The sequence below is a fragment of the Polypterus senegalus genome, chromosome 9 (assembly GCF_016835505.1).
Source record: "Polypterus senegalus isolate Bchr_013 chromosome 9, ASM1683550v1, whole genome shotgun sequence".
NCBI lineage: Eukaryota > Metazoa > Chordata > Cladistia > Polypteriformes > Polypteridae > Polypterus > Polypterus senegalus.
Genome location: NC_053162.1, coordinates 165,349,545 through 165,373,544, shown reverse-complemented (window position 1 = coordinate 165,373,544; position 24,000 = coordinate 165,349,545).

Here is a 24,000-nt window from a genome sequence, read left to right as displayed (position 1 = left end):
TATCACAGAGATCACACAGACTTTTGCATCTTGCATCAACCTACTGTTATTCAGATCATGGTCTCCTTGCCTTTTTGAATGATCAGCCTTATATCTCTACACCTGTTTAGACCATGTAGGCAGTGGCATTTCATATGAAAGCTTATGACCCACAAGAACTGGGGTGGAGTGGTAATTCTGTGGCTTAGGATCTGCTCTGGTATTGCTAGAAGGGATTCAACTCTGTTGGGCCCTTGAGCAAGGCCCTTGACCTGAAAATTGCTCAAAGGGCATTAGGCAATGGCTGACCCTGTGCTCTTACCCCCAAAGGACATGCAAAAAAATCCCCTCGGGGATTAGCATAGTATATCAGATCATGAGGGACACACCCTTTTGAATCTTGTCTCATGGCCTGTAGTTATTCTGATCATGGATACTTCACTGTTTTGAATGCAAAAGTGCATGACTGCACCTGTCTGGGTCACGGGGTTCAGAATTTCTGTAAAGTTTATTCAGATCACTTGTTTGTTCAGGAAAGTAGCCATGATGTTCATTGACTTGGATCGCAGAAACTGCACTATTTTGAGTGGTGACTTTGGACCCTCATGGAGGGTCTGTCATTTTTAATAAGTCACTGATAATTGAAAAGAGCATCCTAATAATCATGATGACCCTTGAACCTCGAGTACCAGCGAAGCTTTACCATTGTTAATTTTGGCGAATGACCCTCAGTTATTTGCATTATTGATTACTAGTCATGAATGAAACAGGCAAGTTTTGATTGGCATTCTAAAATTTGTTTTGCAGCGTATTTCATGATTTCATCAGAGAGTTTTTTGAAGGTTTTCTAAAGGGATTTTCAGATGGAAAACATGGAAAACCTGTGCTCCTATCTGCAGCTGCATATAGCATATAAACCAAATCACACCGCTAAAATTAGTTCTGTTTATTCCTGTTGTTCACATCACTACAGAGAAGTGCAGTATGTTTTTTTAAAAAAGTCACATGCTGCGCGTTTTCTTTATGAAGTCACATTAAAGCACAATATTTGTGCACTGCACAGTGTTTTCTCCACAGGAAAACTCAATACATGCAAAGTCGTTGCCCCCATTCTCCATTTCCCATCATACAGAAAGTCGTTGCACCCAAAACTCTCTTCCCCGTCGTTCCTAGGCACACTTCCGGTGATCTTTTTTTTTTCACTAGTGATCTTCATTTAGGTACTGAATGACAGGCAGATGCATGTCTGATTAATGCATGGCAATGCTTCCAGAGAGGAATCAAAATGCCTTACAGTTGGCTTATGACCCTGACTGATTTGGATCATGGGGTTCTCAATTTTTTGACCAGTGGCTGATGATGATTAATGAATCAGAATACAGAGGCCACATCACTCTTATTGGCAGGTCATGGCACTTTCTGACCTGAAACATGGAGGATCTGAATTGTGAATGGCTTCGGAAATCAGGGAGGATTATGGGCCATCAGGTTTTTTAAAATTTTCTAATCACTATGGTTGCCTTTGAGACTCAAGTACTAGACTCGAGTGGCCTGACCAGGATCTGAGTTTCACAGCCCTCCTCTAGACCCTCAATGACTCAGACTACTGGGGCTGCACAATTTTGATTGTTGACTCAAAACCCTTAATGGTGGACTCCTTATTTTTGTGGACAGTAGACAAAATCCCTCACTGATTCAAACCACAGAGACTGATTTTGAATGGTGACTCATAGGCTTCAGTGATTCAGTTTGTAAAAGGCACATCATTTTGAATGGCATAAAGTCTCTGAGGATCAAAAGTGATCATATTATTAAATTATGTATTGAAAACAGGAGGCCATGACCCTCAGTGACTCCGATCACAACACAGTGTCTGTTTCATCCAAGGCAGAGGATGCAATAGTCGGGACTTCCACTAAGTGATCGAGAATTGCTCTTCTTGAAGAAAATACCAACTCCTAATATTGATTCCATATTGATCCTTAACGGATTCTTGTAAAATGAGGGCAAGCAGTCCCCAGACCATTCAGATGTGGATTTATTAAACTAGACCTTATCTCTGCAGGAATTACTTAAGATGTATGTGATGTGGTTGTTCCAGATAATAATGGGTACAATAAATGTTGGGGCACCAATCTGACTGTCCCCATTTACTAAAAAAAGAAAAAGATAACTGCACTCGATGGCACGATTATGGAAAGAAATGTCACCCTCTGGTGTTCTAACAAAGAAGTGCTGCCTATCATGGCTTCTTGTTACTCCATCTCTCCAGCTCTCTTGTCAACAAGTGACATTTTCTTCCAGGTGGCTGGGTTTTTATGGTCCAGGGCCTGGAATGGACGGAGTCAGTTGCCCTCACTGGACAGTCTCCGAATGTAAAGGAAGATGGCACAGTTAGCAGATGCAGCCCATGGTGGTATTACATACCTGGCAGGGACCTGGAAGATGACCCTCTGATGCGCATGCTTCACAGTGGATAGCCCCTCTGGTTTCCCCTCATGACCAATGGCAGATACTCATTACATGAGGGACCACCTCTCTTGAAGGCCATTGGAAAGTTTTCCCTGAATGAAACATTAACTGAAAATGAGAGCTCTTTAAATGAGAACACTCATGGCAGTTTTCATGAGGCTCCTGGGATGTTTCTCTCTCCAAAGCTCTAATTTGAAATGAATCGCAGACTACCGGCCCAGTCTTTGCTGAATTAATGACAGAAAGAAAAGGAGCCGTGCATTGTTGTTCTCTTCATTACAGTCATCTTCAGGGCCAGCGGGCACACATGCTGTTGGAGTGACTGGGCATCTGCCTTCTCTCTCTTTCACTGGCTCGGTGTAGCTCTGTTTGGTAGCCTCATATAGATCTGCGATCAACTGCATTTCGCCCAGGTAAAAATATCTAAGACTCTCATCTGTGGATGAATCTGCAATTATCTTAAAGGGCAGACAGGCCAGGCTTCTATTTCGCAAGTGAAGACAGGGAGGCCATTCTCATTTCCATGAAATATTTTCGAGACACAGCTAACACAGAAAAGCTAAACACAAACTGTGACTTACACAAAGAGAAGGATGTTTATGGCAAGGCACTTGACCCCAAATATAAAGTCTACAGTGGCTTTCTGAAAATGCCTGTTATAAAAGAGCAATAAACTAACTTGGCTTAAGCAAAAGCAGAGTAAAATACAGTGGCAAGAAAAGTGGCTGCTGCCTCAGTTCTCTATATCGCTTGGTCCAGAGTTTATATTTTATCTCATATTGTTCATGTGGAATTGTCTTTATTTTTTACCCCATATCCCAAAGACCTTCCTATTGGAAAAAAACCTCAAGCATCTATCTGCTCCACAGGACTTATTCCCATCTAGCAATGACAGCACTGTGAGGTTCATCATTGTGATGTCAATACCATCAAGCCATGTCTGTAAAGGGTTAAACTCGGGGATATGCAGGTGGATGAACCCAATGTTCATCCCATATGATGTCCCGGATAATGGATTCTCTGTCCAGAAGACTACAGTTTGCAAGGTCAAGGCCTGTGTGAGCAGAATTGGAACACCACAAGGAACAGTTCTGTCTTTTTTTCTCTTCACTCTCTACATCTCAGGCTACAAATATAATAGCACGTCATATCACTTGCAGAAATTATCAGATGATCCTGCACTTATGCAGTGAATTGACAAGAGGGACGAAACAGAGGAAAGGAGTCAGGTGCAGACCTTTGAGAATTACCTTCAAATCAACATCAGCAAAACAGACGAACTGCTTATTGTCTTTCAACACACCAAAGACTCTCCTGCCCAGTCACTGTTAATGGAGTGAACGTGGAAGTGGTCCACATCAGTAACAGGCTGAACTGGTCTTGTACTGCAGAGGAACTAAATAAGAAGGGCAGAACAGAGTCTTTTTTCTGAAGAAACTGCATTTTTTTAATTTGGGTAGACAGTCAGTCATTATCCAACCTGCTATATCCTAACACAGGGTCATGGGGGTCTGCTGGAGCCAATCTGAGCCAACACAGGGCGCAAGGCAGGAAAAAATACCGGGCAGGGCGCCAACCCACCGCAGGGCACACACACACACACACACACCAAGCACAATTTAGAATCACCAATGCACCTAACCTGCATGTCATTGGACTGTGGGAGGAAACCCACGCAGACACGGGGAGAACATGCAGACTCCACGCACGGAGGACCTGGGAAGTGAACCTGGGTCTCCTAACTGCGAGGCAGCAGCACTACTGTGCCACCGTGCCACCTAATTTGGGTAGTGGCTTCCCTTAAATATATAAATAAAATTGTAAAGTGTTTGTTTGTCTGTTCCACTAATTTCCTCAATATTTTTCATGATCCAACTTAAAATATAGGCTACATGGCATATTAAAGAGAGGGACTTTAATGGAGGGGGCAATGTGGGGACTGCAATTCTAAACAGACACGAGGAGAGTGCTAGGGCTGATGGGAGGACGCTGTGCGTATATAACGCTTTGTATCTAGCAAAGCAAGACCTAATCCAAGATTTTTCTTCTCACTTAATTTTGTCGTCTCACTCGATGTCATTTATCCCATCATGAGTTGTTTTTAGCTATAAACCCTATTCTGGAAAATGTATACAGATCCAAAAGGGATGTTAGAGTGTTGCCAAACCCTTACAGAAAATTATTTCTTTCTTTCAACTGCCCGAAAACCTTTTAAAACTCTAAAACACTCCTTTTAGTTACCGTAGTTTTGCAGTTATGAAATCAGACATGAAATGTGATTTAACATCAATTTTGAGAAACTGTATGTGAAAGAAAATTCACTCACGACTACCTGTCAAGTTGTGTGATGTTATTTCAAACAGAACCAACTGTGTGAGATTCAGACAAGGGGATTTGTGGCCTTGGATTGAATTATTCAACAAGCCAGCCAGATTAATCATGTGGAATTAAACATCAGTTCATAAAAAGAGGTGACACCAGGACAAATAAAGAAGAAACGGTCAGGGTTTCAGCTCTACAAGGAGGTACAGCAATTATGAAATCCAATCAGACACAAAAAGAACAAATTCTTGACTCATGAGAGCAGAAACATTGATAGTTATCTGAGAATAAATGTAAATGATGGATGGAACATTTCAGCCAGCAGTGACAAAAGGCTCAACATTTAAAACACATCAATATTTCCTCTCTCACCTTAACCCATTATATAAAAATAAATGGGCAATGCTGAGTATTTCGACTAGTGCTCTACAACTCTGTCATGGCCAGTGTGAATTTCAACACTGTAATGTAGCATCACCTCAAGAGAAACCCACCAAACTGATTAAAGAGGCAAGCTCAGTTATAGGATGTACTCTCAACCCCTGGAGGAAATAATAGAACAGAGAAGGAAGACAAAACTGGTGACAGACATTATAAGAAATGTTGCACGTCCTCTGTCTGGCAAATTAACATTAAGGACTTTCAGCCAACAAACTATTCAGAAGCAGTGTGTCAGGCACTATGTGGACTTCTTCATACCCACGGCTGGACACCTTTATAATGCCTCATGGGACTGCTCACTTGTCTTTAGCCAAGTCAGAAGTTTTCATCTTCTTTGTACGTTTTTGTGCATTTGAAGGGTGTTGTTGATATTAAAAATATAAAATAGTACAAATATCTATCTATCTATCTATCTATCTATCTATCTATCTATCTATCTATCTATCTATCTATCTATCTATCTACATTAATGACAGGTTGGATTAGTCTTGGAACACAGAGGAACTATATAAGAAAGTACAGAGCAGGAGACTGCATTGCTTTAATACTGGATCCCGTGGAGTTCGTAGTGAAGGAGAGAATTCTATCTATCTATCTATCTATCTATCTATCTATCTATCTATCTATCTATCTATCTATCTATCTATCTATCTATCTATCTATCTATCTATCTATCTATCTATCTATCTATCTGTCTGTCTGTGTTCCTTTCACATCTATGTATCTTTCTAGCTTTTCAAACCCACCATGGCAAGCATCTCTGCCAAACAACTGTGCCAAGTTCCAAAATTGCCTTCTCCAAGGGATATTTCACTAATAACAGTGCAGGTGTACCATTGGAAACAAGCCATCATGACAACGTTTGAAGGTTTGGGGCAGTCACCCATATATTCTGGTATCCTGGCTGCAAAAGTCGTTATTTCTCACAATAAACTGCACTGATGTGCATACCATTGAGTCCAAAACAAGACTGAGGGAAAAGGGAAAAAGGGCAGGCTTTAAAAGGGGAAGGCAGGAAGTGAGGTCATAAGGATCAGGCACGTGTTCTTTAATCATTGGATCTAGCCCGGATGTGACATCAGAGGGGCTGGAGCTGGTAAGGTCTACTTTCATTGGCTCGGTCCCGGAAGTGACGTCAAGAGAGCCAGGTGGAATCTCCCAGGAATGGTCTACAGGAAAGAGAGAAAAAGAATCAGTGCACTCTGCCACATCCCGGCATGCCTCAGAACTACCTTCACTCAAGCCCTTTAGCTGCCTCCCATGCGCACTTGTGTGTCACTATCTATCTATCTATCTATCTATCTATCTATCTATCTATCTATCTATCTATCTATCTATCTATCTATCTATCTATCTATCTATCTATCTATCTATCTATCTATCTATCATATAGTGCCTTTCACATCTGGTACAGCAATTTTGCAGTCACACCAATGATATCGCAGTCGCTGCATGTAAATATGGTGCAGTTTTACCCCAAAGGTATACCTCAGTGAATAAATATCAAATCACCCCTTACATTCTATGTAGTTTTGTATAACAGAACAAGTATTGACGTCCATTTTGTACGCCTACTGCCGTACACAGACATCAAAAAGAAGTCAACATTAGGAAGCCGCTGTCATTCAACTAGCAGTATCATTAACCTGTTGACTGCTGCATTGAAAACAGGTAAACTTGCTCCTGGCACTGATGTAAAATATGCAAAACTCACTATAAAAATATATTATTCTTTTAAAAACAGCTTTGAGTTACTTCCCAGTTACCACATGGAACAGAAAACTCTTTGTGCATGCCAACTACACGATAAGTCGGTCGGGTCTAACAAGTTACATTTTGCACAGAGTGCTGTGATCAGATGTTGTGGTTTCCATTTGTGCTTCATAGTGGCGTGTGTAGTGCTAATCACTGAGGGATTTTCAGATGGTTGTGGTACTACATTTGAAAATGATTTAATTAAATTAAATATGAGTTAACTCATATTTAGCAGACAGAATGTTAAGGGGCACAGCTTTGTGATTCTGGCAGTGAGTTTCTACTCTCTTTTGGAAACCAAACTATTTTAACAATGAAATGGTGAGAATCCCCAGCTGGCACCTTAACTGTATTTCTGACTTTTTTAAGTGTATTAAAAATGGACAGAAACAATATGATTCAGGGTTTCAACTGCTGCCCGTCTTTGTTATATTTCACCCATCTATCCAATCCTTCGTCACTTTAATTTAATCGTTTTTTTGCTGTTTTTTTGAGTGAGGTCACAGGATTTTGGATAATTCCAGTTTAGAAATAAATAATTTAAAAGTCAAGGAAAGAAGGAATATACAGTATATCTTTTCCTCAGGGAAGTCAGTCTAGACTGACAATTTATGCATTAAAAAATGCAAAACAATTTCCATTTGACAAATCCAGGGCGCACCGCTGCAAAGTGCCTGCAGACTTGTATTACCCTCCCTTCCGTGAGCTGCACTCCTAGTGGGTTTGTAACCAAAAACTGGCATCTGTTGTTTGTTTCAAATCCATGACCCCTGAAAGTTCAGCTATGGGGAGTTTTAAATTTTATCTCATCACAAGCTATTTTCCTTCTACTGTCTTCCCAGATCAATTATTTTATTGCAACTCTCTCTATCATTTTTCCTCTTGGGGGTGTTTTAGATTTCATTTTTTAAGGGCTCACTTCACACCTTTGAGGCTGCCCCAACATGAAATCGTTAGTGTTGCCAACAGGCCGCGTCCTGCCCGACCCCCACATGGCAGCTGGAAACAGATTACACCTTGATGTGTGAGAGCGCCGAAGCTCCCGCCAGGTGTGCGCACACACACTGCTGCCAGCTACACGAAATATGACTGAATTAATGATGAACAGCTTGACCTCAGGATGTAGATGTTAAACAGAACAAAGTGGGGAGATGTAAACTCCTTCTTCAAAACTGTCATTACAATATGCCTGGAGCCATTACAAATACAGCGCTTCCATTTATAATCTGTTCCCCGGAGAGCTAAAGGCACTACAGAAATCATATCAGCCTACACCGGCGAGAAAGATAACACTGCATCATGAGACAGGATGAATCGACTCCAAGGTTAATAAGAAGGTCAAACGCTGTCCATAGGAATGCTCACTTGATTCGACTGGATGCTGAAGTGAGTGTCGACTCATTCTGAAAATGCATTACCAATCTGGCTGGCGTGTCAGGAAAAGTGCACAACTGAGATTTACCAGTAGAATAAAGAAGAAGAAAATAGAGTTTTAAAATGGATATTGTAACAACAGTGCAATGCCGTGGTACAGTGGGTAGCGTTGCAGTCTCACAAATCTGGCATTTTACAGCATCCGTTACTTCAAACTACATTGAAAAGTTTGTAAAGAGATTAAATACTTAGAAGAGAACATCACACGTAGGCCAGGCCTGGTGACACACTATGTCACGTGAACAGGAACAGGCATAAAGCCAGAAACAACATGGTCAGGGCCAATAATCATATGAAGAAAAATGATATACAGTATAGCAAGAAAAACAGATCCAAAAAAGAAACAAGCACGATCTCAAGAAAGCTCAAGAACCATGACACAATATTTCTGCATCTGAAAGGAGCAGAAATAAATGGAGATCAACCAAGCAACTTAATGTGAAGCTTCATAAGTTAGGGGGTTAGAGTCCATTTCAACATTTCTGAACAAATGAAATGCATTGTTATTATTAAGACAGGCTGTGTTGGACGTCCAACGTGTATATAACAGCAACTTAAGTTGTCAGTCAGTCATTTTCCAACCCGCTATATCCTAACACAGGGTCATGGGGGTCTGCTGGAGCCAATCCCAGCCAACACAGGGCGCAAGGCAGGAACAAATTCCACACACACACACACATACCAAGCACAATTCACCTAGCCTGCATGTCTTTGGACTGTGGCAGGAAACTGGAGTGCCCGGAGGAAACCAACACAGACACAGGATGAACATACAAACTCCACACAGGGAGGACCCGGGAAGCGAATCCGGGTCTCCTAACTGTGAGGCAGCAGTGTTACCACTGAGCCACACCAATTTAAGGTGTTCTTAATAACAAAAAAATTCAAAATTATAATATGAAAAAGGCACATTTTATGAGATGCATCATCATACAGGGAGAGCCTTACCTTCACTGCTCTAACAAAGGCTTTCATATTCACCACATTTTCATTTTTGACATTATTAAATAAATTCTGCTTTAAAAAGTGTCAAAGGAGCTGGGATCATACTTTATTTTTTGGAGGATTGCCATTTTCTTGCTGCCTACTGTATGTCAAACTTTCAGTGCCAAGAGACTTCAACAGATGTGGCAGCTGAATGTCAATAAGGACAGATGAGAGTTTTAATATCTTGCTCTGTGCAGGGCACAGGGCTTTGCTGCTGGCTTGGCTTAGGCTTCTGCTCAAGTGTGATTTTTATTACTGTGTACCTTACATACAGTATATGCTGTATATATATATATATATATATATATATATATATATATATATGGTCACAAATTCCACTCTGAGCCATAGCAAGGTTTGTGGCAGCCACCCGTATATTTTGTATCCTGGCTGCAAAATTGCACTAATGTGCACAAAACTGAGTCCAAAACAGAACTGAAGGAATAAGAAGAAGGTGGAGGCTTTTAAAGGAGAAGACAGGAAGTGAAGTCAGAGGGGTTGGGCTCATAAGGGTCTTCAGCCATAGGCTTGAGCCCGGACGTGACATCACAGGGGTCGGAGCCAGCAAGGTATTCTTCCATAGACTCGGACTCGGAAATGACGTCAAGAGGGCCAGGTGGAATCTCCTGTGGATGGTCTGCAGGAAAGCGAGAAAAAGAATCAGTGCACTCTGCCACATCCTGGTCTGACTCGGAACTGCCCTGACTCAAGCCCTTTATCTGTCTCCCATGAGCATGTGTGTGACAAGATATATATACTGTATATACAGTATATATATATATATGCATGTATGTATATGTACTGTATATATATATATATACTAGTGACTGGGAACCCGATCAAATCGTGCTACAAATTCAACGTTTGTGAAATCCATACTTTCTCTGCAAAGAATTATTTGTTTTGTTAAGTCCTTGAAATGATTTTGTTATCATTGCACTGATTTGTGGTTAAAATAGATCTTTTCGGCTGCTGCAAGGCACGGGCTGCTCAATTTCTTTCAACCTGTGGAGCATTTGCGGCTGCACGAGCTTCTTCAGTCGCTTGTGCACAGCTGGCACGATGTCTGTCAGTGTTAGTAGCATTCTGTAGCGCATGTTCTTCATCTGTCTTTTGTGTCTGATTTGCACGATTTCTTTCAGTGTTAGTAGCATTTGTAGCTGTACGCTGCTCATCCTTTTATTGTGCTTGTTGTGTACGTGTGGTCGCATTAGCAAGTCTACGTTCTGCATCAGTCATGTGACTTTGTTTCCTATGCATCCTTCCCACAGCCTCTGCTCTTGTGGCTGCTCGAGGTATTGCTGCGAACACCATACATACGGATAGTATTAAATTATATATATATATATATATATACATATACATATACAGTACATATACATACATACACATATGTATTATATATATGTGACCTCAAGCAAAACAAATCAATACAGAAGACACCAGGAAATAAAAAGTTCAAAATAAGAGAATGCTGAACATGAATTTGTCTGACTGTTATTTCTGTTAAACTTATCATGAAATTGTTCTACATTATAAACACAGTAACTGCTGCAGATATCACTTAGTGTAATTTAACAGAAGTACTATTGTTTTATGTATAGACTTGTACTGTATATCTAGGCTCACAGTAGTAATTTATCATGTCTACCTATCTATTATCTAAACCACTTATCCAGTTCCCAGTGCCTGTTTAATATGTGGATGGCATGGCATGTGTGTTATGTAAAAGGCAAATATCTGACAAATCCTGTTTTGCCCTGGCCCTCAATGTACTTAATGTACACTGCACATACTGTATAAAGATAATAAACATGTAGATAGATAGATAGATAGATAGATAGATAGATAATTGTGAAAGGCACTATATGATAGATAAACAGATAGATATTTATTTGTATTATTTTCTAGTTATGAAACTAAGCTTTATACAGAAAGAAAGACAGCTCATCATCACTGACCCTCACTCACTCAGTCCTGCTCCACTGCTTCATTAACATCATCTGAATGGAAGAAAAGTTGGCATGAACTGGAATTATGATTTTAATCAATTGCATCCATTATCCTGTTTGTTTTTATAAAGGGGGGCTTGGCGACATAGTGTTTAGCTCTGCTGCCTCATGGATTGTGTATTCTGGAGTATTGTGTGAAGTTTTGGTTTCCATGGAGCCTCATAAAAGACACAGTAAAATCCATGGACTATCCATCCATTTTCTGAAGCCATTTAATGCTACTGTATGGTCACCAGGAGCTGGGGTCCTGACAGGAGATTTTGATAGGAACCAAACCTTGATGGCAGTTTAATACAGGGCACATTTAAGATGACATCTGTGTATGTGTGAGGAAACAGGAATAGTGGCATTGGCTATGAGGTCGGACTTCACTGAGAGTACTCACTCTCAGTAAGCCAACACATTAGCCCATCATTAATGTTTAGAATAAAAGAATAGACCAGGGTCAAAACTGATGCTGACGCAGGATGAATTCTAACTAGGTATAGTAACTGGGCCAGGATATTGAACCCTGGTGTCTGGAGCTTTAAAGCTGCAGTGCCAGCCATTGTGCCACACGTCCACTCATGCTTTCTCTCCCCCTTTAGATGTGCAGATCCACTTAACATGCACAGGGTGATGCAATAATAGTTTTACTTTTATATACATGTGTATATTAATAGTTATAATATTAATATGCCTTTATTAATAAATGTAGGGACCATTGAACAAATCTTTTTTGGTTGTAATGATTCATTATGATTATTTGTTTAACACATTTGACTTAGCCAGACGATATTCAGTATTAAATAAGAAGACATTTCCTTCTGTCACTTGTTTTGTTGAGCACAGTCATCCTTCACTATCTCCTCCTCAGATTTGCTCTTTTAGGGAAGCTTACAGTAAGTGAGGTTCCCATGAGGCCTGGTGGCACTAAATATTTACCACTGAGTGTGCGTGTGTCCCATGAGACCAAGAAGTTTATTAACAGAATGCTTCTCAGCCCATAGGATGGAATTTTTTACAAATCAAGTGTTGCAGCCTCAGGATATGAAGCTCCAGGCAGAAGGGAGCCGTACAGCTCGAAGGGCACAGACACTTTAATTCGACCGATTCATTATATGCTGGCATTCATAGACAACTGGTGTGTAGTCTGCCTAGTGCAAAAGAATCAATGAAAAGATATGATAAGATATTCCAAAACTAACAGGTCCTAAAAGCGGCTTGGTGACAACCGATATAAGAGAAGCAAAAATCTAGAATAGCTAGAAACAAACAAATCTATAAATAAAAATCATTTTGAAGCTGTTTTACAGATCCAGCATCAGTGTGTGGTTGCTAGCTGTGTGAGGTTTGAATGTTCTGCTTGTCTCTGTGTGTTTTCCAGCCATATCCTCAGACACGTGCATCTTTCCTTTTCTTTAGTCTGCTTTCCACTTTAAGTGGTGTGCTTCTCCCTTCTGTGGTCTTACCTAAAAGCCACATCACACTTGACGACTTTTCAAGCGATTTTAAGTTGTACCAATTTTCAGCTGTAAATTGAAGCAGAACATCCAAACAGCAATTTTGTTCATTCACTTTGCAAAGGTAAATGAGGTGGTGGTTTAGCGAGTATTTTCTTGAACCGTTTAATATATAAACCTGGCAGTTCTTGCATCTTTCCATTATCTTGCCATAGTTGTTCAAGGAGTGTCGTAGCTTCTCGTATTGACCATTTTTAGACCTCAAAAATATATTGCATCTTTTATTGAGAAATTATTATCTACTAGCCAACCCGCGGCGTACCATACGCCGCATAATCAGGCCGTTTTTTTAATGATTTTTAAGCAGAGGGAGAAAATTAACATTTGAAAAATCGATAATGTAATAAATCAGCAAGAAAAGCAACATTGTAACAATGCACGGAACGAACCAACACACAATCGTCTGAAGTGACTGAAAACTGGCGCACCATCATCGCGCCTTCTCCTGCCAGATGGAGGGATGGGAGTGCATGGCGCGGAGTGTGGAACGGGAGGAAAGGAGAATGACGTCCATTCAGCTCCGTCCGTCATGCTAGTCTGCTGATTTCTCATTCAGTATGCACTGCCCGCTCATGTGCCCACCTCCAACTTGTCACTTGAGTCGCCGTCTTTACACAGTACAGATGTACCTGTGACTGACGTAGACTTTTCATTGCTCTGTGCGGTTTTGGCTGCTATTCTATATATATTCCACCAAGACACCCGGCCACGGTAGTAGCGAGGTGGGAGGGGGGTGTGTACAAAGGGTAGGGATGCAACCAGTGGGAGCGTATGACTCTCACTTAGTGGGAATTCCACAGTTTGCAGCCTAAATTGGGTTCAACGGCCGGGTAGACACACACTCAATGTCATGCATAACTATTTATTGAATGCTAAACACTTCTGGAAAGACACGGTTGTCTAAAACCAGTTGGTGTGAGAATACAACAGTAAGCGAATGAAAAGATGGAACTGGAGAGAGCAAAACACAACACAATAGTGAACCCACGGCATAACAAACACCGTATAATTATTTAATGATGGTTGAACACTTCTGGAAAGACACAGTTGTCTAAAAAGGGAGGGTTTGAGGATACAACAGAAAGAGAATGAAAAGATGGAACTGTAGACTTTTCATTGCTCTGTGCGGCTTTGGCTGCCTTTCTATATATAATCCAACCAAGACACCCGATCACGGTATTAGCGAGGGGGGTGTGAACAAAGTGCAGGAGCATCTAAGAAGACGCATGTTTGTCGCTGATGCGAATTGATGCATGTAGCGTGTAAAACAGTTTGCTATGGTGCACGCAGGCGTGCATCGTAACCGAAAACTCAAAGATTGCCTACTTCATTGTGTTTTAACCTCAGTTGTAAAGGAATGTTTTAAGGACCCCATGGGATACCCCTCGGTTTTGGCTGCTTTTCTATATATAATCCACCAAGATTCCTGACCACGGTAGGAGGGGGGTGTGCACAAAGTGTAGGGACGTAATGCGTGGGAGTGTATGAGTCACATTTAGTGGAAATTTCACGGCTTGCAGCCCGAATGGGGTTCCACGGCTTACCCACGCATCTCTGCGCCGGGTAGACACACGCTCAATCTCATGCATAATTATTTATTGAATGCTAAACACTTCTGGAAAGACACGGATGTCTAAAATGGGTTGGTGTGAGAATACAACAGTAAGTGAATGAAAAGATGGAACTCTGGAGAGAGCAAAATACAACACAATAGTGAACCCGCGGCATAACAAACACCGCGTGGCTCAGACGTGCATGCGGACTCTTACCACAGACGAAAGGGATTAACTAGGTGGTCGGTGAGTTTTTGCGTCCGGGCAAATGGGCAGGCAGTGTGAATGCCTAGAGAGCGAGGGTAGAAAAAGGAGTGTTGGTGGGCAGGAAAACGTCTTCCATGTTCCTGCAGAAGCATCTAAGAAGACGCATGTTTGTTGCGGAAGCGAATAGCTGTATGTCGCGTGTAAAACAGTTTGCTATGGTGCACGCAGTCGTGCATCGTAACCGAAAAGTTGTTTTTTAAAGACTGCTTACTTCATTGTGCTTCAACCTCAGTTGTAAAGGATTGTTTTAAGGATCCCATGGGATACCCCTCGCAAACCGTTTCACACGCTGCATATGGCGATTCACCTCCGCGAGAAACATGCCTCTATGAACAGTCAACATAGCTCGGAGGTGCATGACATGCACATGACATTAACCTGACCTGCACTGTATGTGGCCTCTACGACAGACGAATATAAATGGCGCCATTTTTTCTGTGTCGTCACGTCCGAGTTGGTGGGCGTGGTCCTGCGAGTTGTCGTCGTACCCAATGGTCTTGGAGTTGGTGGGCGTGGCTCTTTCCTGCGTGCGCCATAGGTGTCTCACTTGCCGGTAGCTTAGTGAATCCACGCCTCTTCCGGCGTGCTTTCCATGGTTGTCTTGCCTTAGTGAATTATATATATAGATAATAAGAATTAATTATAACAGGTTACTAATTTCAGTGTTCATATGGATAGCAAGTGTAACTAAAGCAAGAGATTTTCTTTTGATGTTAGTCAGCATGCCAGCCATCCTACACATAAGGGGGCACACACTGGATTTAGTCGTTTTAAAGGAACTAAAAATTAACATGAGGCAGGCCATGGATATCAGTATATCTGATCATTTCTGTCTTATAATTGTTTTTTTTTTTAACGTTTCAGACCATTCAGCCCAACAAAGCTCGCCAGTCTTAATTATTCTTAAAAAACATAAAGACCATTTTTGAAAGTCCTTAAAGTCCTAATGTCTATCGCACTACTTAGTAGCTTATTCCATGGGTCTGTTGTTCTCTGTGTGAAGAAAAATGTCCTAATGTTTGTGTGGCATTTACACTTAAGTTTCCAACTGTGTCCCCATGTTCTTGATGAATTCATTTTAAAGTCTTGATCTACTAGACTAATTCCCTTCATAATTTTAAATACATCATTCATGTCTCCTCTTAAACTGAAAATACTCAGCTTTTTTAAACTTTCCTCATAGTTCCTCTCCTGCAGCCCTGGAATCAGCCTAGTCGCTCTTCTCTGGACCTTTTCTAGCACTGCAATGTCCTTTTTGTAGCCTGGAGACCAAAACTGCACCCAGTACTCCAGATGAACCCTCACCAGTGTGTTATGAAGCTTGACCAGAACCTCCTTGGGCTTGTACTCCACACATCAAGGCGCTATATAACCTGACATTCTGTTAGCCTTCTTAATGGCTTATGAACACTTCCTGGCAGGTGATAGTGGTACGGAGGGGGTATAAAACGAGTTAAAGAGGTGTTTGACACGTGGTTGTTCTTCATCTGTTTTCTTGGGCACCATTGTAATAGCCGCCCAGTAATAATAAAAAATAAAAAAAAAAAACAGAAAATTCAACAAGACAACAATACTCACAAATTCCCACTGTAAACAAAATGGCCTCCTGCTTCCGAGCCTTCTCAACTAACTTAAATGACATCAGAGTGGTCCCACCTCCTGGGCCTCCGCCGACAAAGAACAAGGAATAGAGGTACATTCAAAAATACAGTACACAATAATAAACATAACAGAAAATATGTATAAATATGACACATAACTTAAAAAGAAAACATAAACACACAAAATGGGGTGTCATAGTTTAGGGGTCATCTCTCCTGTCATGTGTGCCTGTTCTGGCTAGACAAGGCCCATTTTCTCAAACCTTCTACCAATCAGTCTTGTCCCTGTGGTCCTGGGTTTGGACAAAATCTGCTTGTTGCCATTGGACTCCAACCTGTGGTTCATGGAGCCCATGATCCCCTTTTAGAAAGTTATGTGGCTAGTAGAGCAGGCAGGAAAGTTCTTGTTATAATTTGTGGGAAGTCTTCTAAATACTATTTTTTTTCTAATAACAACTTGTATCTCTATAAGAATAGCAATAAAGGATGCCTGACCGTGTGGTGCTATGACAACAACCTCTCCCTGACTGTTGACAACTCAAAGGAGGCCATTGTTGAATTCTGGAAGAACAGAGAGTTAGCAGCTTTAGGTTCCGAGGTGTCTGCATCACCAACTATCTTTTGTGGTAAATCAACACCACCTGCATCCTCATACATCTAAAGACTCAGTAAAGCATCTTTTTTCTGAGGAGGCTATAGTGCTTTGCGGTGGAAACCAAAATGCTGGTGAACTTCTGCCACTGAACAATTGAAAGTGTCCTGAGTGGATGCATCGCGATGTGGTTTGAAAATCTAATGTGTTGGGATCACAAATGCCTCCAAAGGACTGTCCATACAGCTTCTAAAGTCACTGGAGCTAACATTTCACAGACTGAGATCATCTAATCAGCCAGTTGTCTGATAAAGGCAGAATCCATCATCTCAGATGACAGCTATCTAGCTCATTCACTGTGTTCACTTCTGCCTTCTGGTAAACATTACCAGAGCTTCACCACGCACTCCACGCACTTCAGGGGCAACTTGTTTACCCAGGACATATCCTGTTCTTGCCTGCTATGCACTGTGTACTGTACCCACCTGCTGGTTTAGGCAGTGTGGTTCAGTGGTTAAAGCTTTGGACTTCAAACCCTGAGGTTGTGGGTTCAAATCCTGCTACTGACACCACTGTGTGACCATGAACAAGTCACTTGACCTGTCTGTACTCCAATTGGAAAACCAAAAGAAATGGAACCAATTGAATCATAAATGTCATGAGTCGCCTTGGATAAAGGCCTCAGCCAAATATGTAACTGGCTTATGTCTAGTTCTACTTAAGTTTCATATGGACTCATCTGTACATTCTGTATGTCTGTACCTGTTATGTTTTGCACCTTGTGCATTAGGCCATTCTTCTGCTACTCTAATTTATTGCATTAGTTTATTTATACATCATCTTATTGTCTGTATATACTTCCCTGCCACTCTCCACTTCCTTCTGCATTGCCAACCCTAGTTCTTGTGGCACACAAAATTCGCTATGCTCTGGCAGTGCATGTGACAATGAAGATACAGGATGAGGCAGAAAGGACGGATGTTTTTTACAAAATCACAAAATTGTTCATTTTTTCTTACAAAGAAATTTATTGGAAGATTTGAGTTCATATTGAAATAGCATTTGACAATTTGTAGGGATGGAAATGCAGTTCTAAATGCAAAATACACCTTACTGAACGATTACTGAGGCCAAGTTCAGAAGAATGCTTCCGAGCAGATCGACTTGGACTGCTCAGCAGGGCTAGTTGTACGCTTTCCACATTTTCAGGGGTACGTGGCATTCGTGTAGCCCCCGGCGGTCTTTTGTTCATTAGTGTACCTCGTGTACGAAGTGCTTTACCCCAACGTAGGATAGTGATATGAGCGGGAACAGCTCTTTTTCTGTGGATATTGAAATAGAAACAAAACACACGCTGAACTACAGTAATAGATTGGTTGTTTTTGACAAAACAGTTGTACACAAAAACGTGGTGTTCTATCGTCCATGGCTCCATGGCTTCAACTAAAAAGAAAATATAAAAATGCTAAGACTTTGCAAACCTAACGCCACCTACCGCACATCTGTCACTCCACCTAGCGGTAAGTTCTAGCCATTTCAAAGACATCCGTCCTTTCTGCCTCACCCTGTATGATCTAATCTAATCTAATCTTTTAACAATCAGAAAGCAGACACACCAGAGAAATGTTCAAAAGTCCAAATGTCCTTCTCCATAACATGTAGTAGTAGTAGTTTATTTATATAGTGCCCTTCACAGACAAAAGGTCACAGAGCTCTGAACAGCAAATACAGTACAAATACAACATCCATCCATCCATCCATTTTCTAACCCGCTGAATCCGAATACAGGGTCACGGGGGTCTGCTGGAGCCAATCCCAGCCAACACAGGGCACAAGGCAGGAACCAATCCCAGGCAGGGTGCCAACCCACTGCAGGACACACACACAAACACACCAAGCACACACTAGGGCCAATTTTAGAATCACCAATACAACAGTTAAAACAAAACATAAACAAAACCAATACAAACAATAAATAAACAAACAGGAACTCGTCAGCACGGATTAAAAGCCTGTTTAAAAAGAAATGTTTTTTAAAAGAATCAACAGACTCGGCTATTCCATAGTCTTGGTGCCACAGACTGAAAGGCGCAATCCTCGCAGGTTTTTAGCCGAGTGCGTGGGACAACTAGAAGGCCCTGTTGCCCAAATCTAAGAGTCCGACAAGCTGTATAGCATTGGAGCAGATTGGTTTGTTATTCAGGAGTTTGTCCATGCAAAGCTCTGAAAGTAAGTACCAAAACTTAAAAATGAATTCAATAAAACACTGGGAGCCAGTGCAGTGTGTGCAGAATGGGAGTGATATGATCACTCCGGCTAGCGCGGGTTAGGAGCCTGGCAGCTGCATTTTGGACTAACTGAAGACGTCAGAGAGGGGACTTACTCAAACCCGTATAGAGAGCATTACAGTAATCAAGGCCTGAGGAAATAAAAGAATGAACGAGCATCTCCAATTCTGACTTTGAAACAGCATTTCTTAGTTTAGAAAGATTTCTTAAATGAAAGAAACACGAGCGGCTGACTGATCTTACATATTCATCAAGCATCAGGGACTGGTCAAAAATAACCCCAAGCTTACGTAACCTCGATTTAATAACAGGAGAGACAGAAGATAATTTTAAGCTAATCTCAGAATGAAGATCAGGAGGAGCAACAATGAGTACCTCAGTCTTTCCTGAATTCAACTGCAGGTTATTACTACTGAGCCAGTCATTATCCTGAGTCAGACAATCAACCAAAGAGACTAAAGTATTAACTTGGTTAGGTTTAAATGAAAAATAAATGTGGCTTTGTTTGCAGATTGTGTACTGGTGATTCATTTATTTGTAATATGCATGGTAGCATGCTACATATCTAAATGTAAAATCCCATAGTACAAGAGTACAATTTCAATGTTCAGCCAAAACTTTGTGGGATTTCCTGATTACCAACTAGGTATTTCACACATACTGGATAAAATCCGGTTACCCAGCCCACCTGAACCCGTCTTACATAGACAATACAATACAATACATAGACAATACATAGACAAAGCCGACCAGACAAGTGTCCAAGACACAGGTGGTGCTATGTGACAGAGCAGGAGGTCAATCTGTGATGACATCACTTCACCCACCTACTGTGATGCTGATCTACACGTGGTAAAGAAGCCGCTGGGCCAAAGGGTGAGGTGGTGCCCCCAAAACAGATGAATGCTTTATTATTTTTGTCAGAACAAAGGGTTGCTGTCCCTACAGAAGCCGTATGAAGGAATCAGGCCCCTCTTGAAGTCCATATGTCTACTAGGCATTTAATGAAAGCCGGATCCTAAACAAACTCTTCTCTGGTCTCACCAACCTCTGTCTCTGTTTGTACGCCTTTAAGCTCCAAGGATGTCGATTTACAGGGAGGTTCATTTAGAGTTCATGTGCACAGCTGTGAGTGCTCCTGCATCCTCTGTGAAGTGTCACCATGTTCTCTCCAATCGAGCCCTCTTGTTTCTACTCCTCACCTGCATAAACATTAAGGATTCTGTGCTGCCTAAAGAAGGCAAGATGTCTCCTGTCATGTGACAGACCCTGGAGAAGAAAGAAAGAAAGAAAGAAAGAAAGAAAGAAAGAAAGAAAGAAAGAAAGAAAGAAAGAAAGAAAGAAAGAAGCTGTTCTATTTCTTGTGTTTTATAATCTTCATACTACTATTATTATTATTATGATTATTGAAAACCTGCATGATGGCACAGTACATTTGGCTGGTGAAATAGCCCTAAAATGGTTCTCTGCAAATCAGTTATTTATTATTTAGCACAAGATGACTTATAACAGAAATATACAGATAAGTCAATATTTTATTGTGGCCACTAAAGGGTATCTCAGAGCCCCAAACTCCACTTACAACTGCACAGACACCAGTCTCGGGTTCAAAAGACCATTTATTTTAACAAAATACCTTCTGACAACCAGTTTTCTTCCACAAAAGCACAATTCTTCTATTTTCCTTTTCTTCCTCCATTCCATGCAGCAAGTATTGCTCTGAGTGAGGTGAGGTGTCTCCTTCTATGTCAGACCCAGGAGCATTTCTGGTGATACAACATTATACAGGAAGTGGGAAGCACTTTCTGGTCAGGTAGAACCTCCACAAAAATAGAGAAACCCCCTTTCAGCAGCTCCCCCTGGCAGCACCTACAGGACCCAATTTAATTCCCACATGGGTATTCCAGCTAAGGTGTACTGCCATCTAGCACATGGGGAGAGGATGCTGCCCCCTTTCTTTCCATTTCATAGCCCCATCTGGGACAGGGAACACCATTTATCCTGGTCGGGACATCCACCCATTGGTGTCGTCCAACCACTATATGGGTACAAGCCAGGATCCATCCATCCCTGGGAAACCAGTTCATCTGTGCCTTCACTTCACATTCTGTGCCTCAAGACACATTACTGGAACAATTAGAGCAAAAAAGGAAACTATTTCAGTGCTGAAAATGCATATATTAACAGCTTTAAAAATAAGTATTCTGAATTTTTTAAATGTTTAACAAAAAAAGAATGAATATTTCTGATTTTAGTAAGGAGCAGGAGCATGTGTCGTTGAAATACGTGAAAAGATTCTTCTTTGTGTAGCAGCAACAAAGAGAAAGTGCTCAGGTGGGGAGAAAAAATGTCAGGAAGACAAAGGAGTATTTCATTTAAACCTGAGTGTGTTGATTTTGGGATAATACAGCAATTAAAATTTAACTGCATAAGGAACAAAACAGTCCTAAGTGTATGGGTGGGGGGGCGTGAAGACTACATTTTAAAAAATCAGAATGTTATGATTAAAGCTCCTGTTCCACAGGATCACACACCTTCTGGTTGTATCTTAGAATTGAGGGGGTAACTGATAATGACAGGATGAATGAGGGGATGAAAAAGGAGGAATGCAAGAAAAAAGGGTAGTGGATGACAACACAAATTATCTCACCTTTCCTTTAAGGTTTCTAGGCTAGGAACAGTGGAACATCCGGTTAATACGTAGAAAACTGGAGGTGAAATGGTACGATTAATTCTCTTTGGTCACTGCAACTTCTGCTTCTTTAGCCATAGGCTGGCTGGCTTCATTTCTTGTTGGGCTGCTCAAGTCTTTTCTTTTAAAATATAATTATGCAGTTGACAAATATTCTAATGATTGGGATGGGAATGGGATTAGGAATCTTGCTGCTTAAATATTTACAATAAATGCTAACACATTTTCAGGTTTTCGACATATTAAATCTAATGTTTTCTGACCCAACCTGTTTCACTTCTACCCTGAATTACCAATTGAAAGCCTCTCGCTATTTAAAGATAATAAATTGGAGCACATCACATTTATTTTATTAACGTAGAATGTTGCAGAGGTACAACGAGCAAGGGGGCCATTTGTCTCAATAAGCGATCTGATAAACCGGACAATAATGCTATGCCCACACTACTACATTTTCATTTAAAAAACACATTTTTGAACAGAAACAATTTCTATGCACACTAGAGTTTTCACAACCTTCATGAAAGTATCTTCATCCACATTAAAAATGATCACCTATAGTGGGCATGCATCCATTAGTAAAAGAATCCTTGAAGGGATGATAACGGCACCCGGTCACAGGATTTATTGCAAGATTGTAGCGAGTGGTAAATTATTTCCCGTTTGTGCATCTATGCTGCATTCAATTTAGATACATACAGATAAGCAACACAACAAGCACCATGGAAAGCAACTCCTCGATTTCCTCTGTGTTGGAATATTGTTTCCTTTAATGAAAGGTGACCAATCAGGGAAAGAGGTGCTGTAAACAGCAGAATCCAATCAGGGAAAGGCTAAGTAAAAAAAACAAAGAAATCGAAGCCCAATGAGAATCTGCGTTTTCAAAAGTCTACGTTTTCACATTTTTGCATTGCAATGCCGAGCTAACATCTTCAGAAGTATAAGGCTCTGAATCAAAAATCTCAATTTTTGGGGATTAAAAACACTTGGGGAAGTGTAGATGAAAGATAAAAACAGAGACTAATGTCTCTAAGAGTGTAAAGACTGTACTACTAGTTTGGTCCTGTCGTTAAATCTTATAAAGTGGCCACTGAAAGCACACTTTTTATCTGTTTTGAGAAAAAAAAATAAGTTTGTGAACACGAACACTTTAAATAAAACTAAACGCTCAGTGCAACTGTATGAAAATGTGTAATATTAACTTTCTTCCTACTATTAAATCTCACTTTAAGCTGGCTTATTCTGTTTGATATAAATTTGAATTAATAAATTTTAATTTAATTTTATTATTGCATTTATTCTGGTTTATTGTACTGTAATATTTTATTAATTCTATATTGTGACTGTTGTTATTAATATGTTCTGTAAAGTGTCCTTGTGTGTCTTCAAAGGCACCTATAAATAAAATAATCTATACTAATAAAAGGCAAAGCCCTCACTCACTCACTCACTCACTCACTCACTCACTCACTCACTCACTCACTCACTGACTCATCACTAATTCTCCAACTTCCTGTGTAGGTAGAAGGCTGAAATTTGGCAGGCTCATTCCTTACAGCTTACTTAAAAAAGTTGGGCAGGTTTCATTTCGAAATTCTACGCGTAATGGTCATAACTGGAACCTATTTTTTCATCCATATACTATAATAGACTTCTGCTTCGATGCCCGTGGGAGGCGGAGTTACGCCTCCCACGTAATTTAGTGCCTGCCCATATAAGGGCGTCCGTCAGTGGCAATCCAATAGAAACACTGCCACTAAATATTCACGGGTGAAGGACTGTGCTTATGCAGAGGAAGATGAGATAGTCAGGGTGGTGTTTGGCACAAACTCAGTGAAACTGCGAGAGCAACTTTTAAGTGCCGAGTCTTAGCTAACATTAAATACAGCCGTGGACATAGCACGAGATGGCACCAGCACAGCTGTGAACCTTCGATGCATGTACACCGAGTGGCTCACATGAAATGACGCAGTGCACAGACAAAAAGCAACAGTTCCAAAGAGGGCTGAACAAAAACCGAATTACACAATTGAGAAGGCAGCAAAAAAATATGAAGCGTCTGATACATACAATCATATTCATAAGTGCAGCTACTGCGGAAAC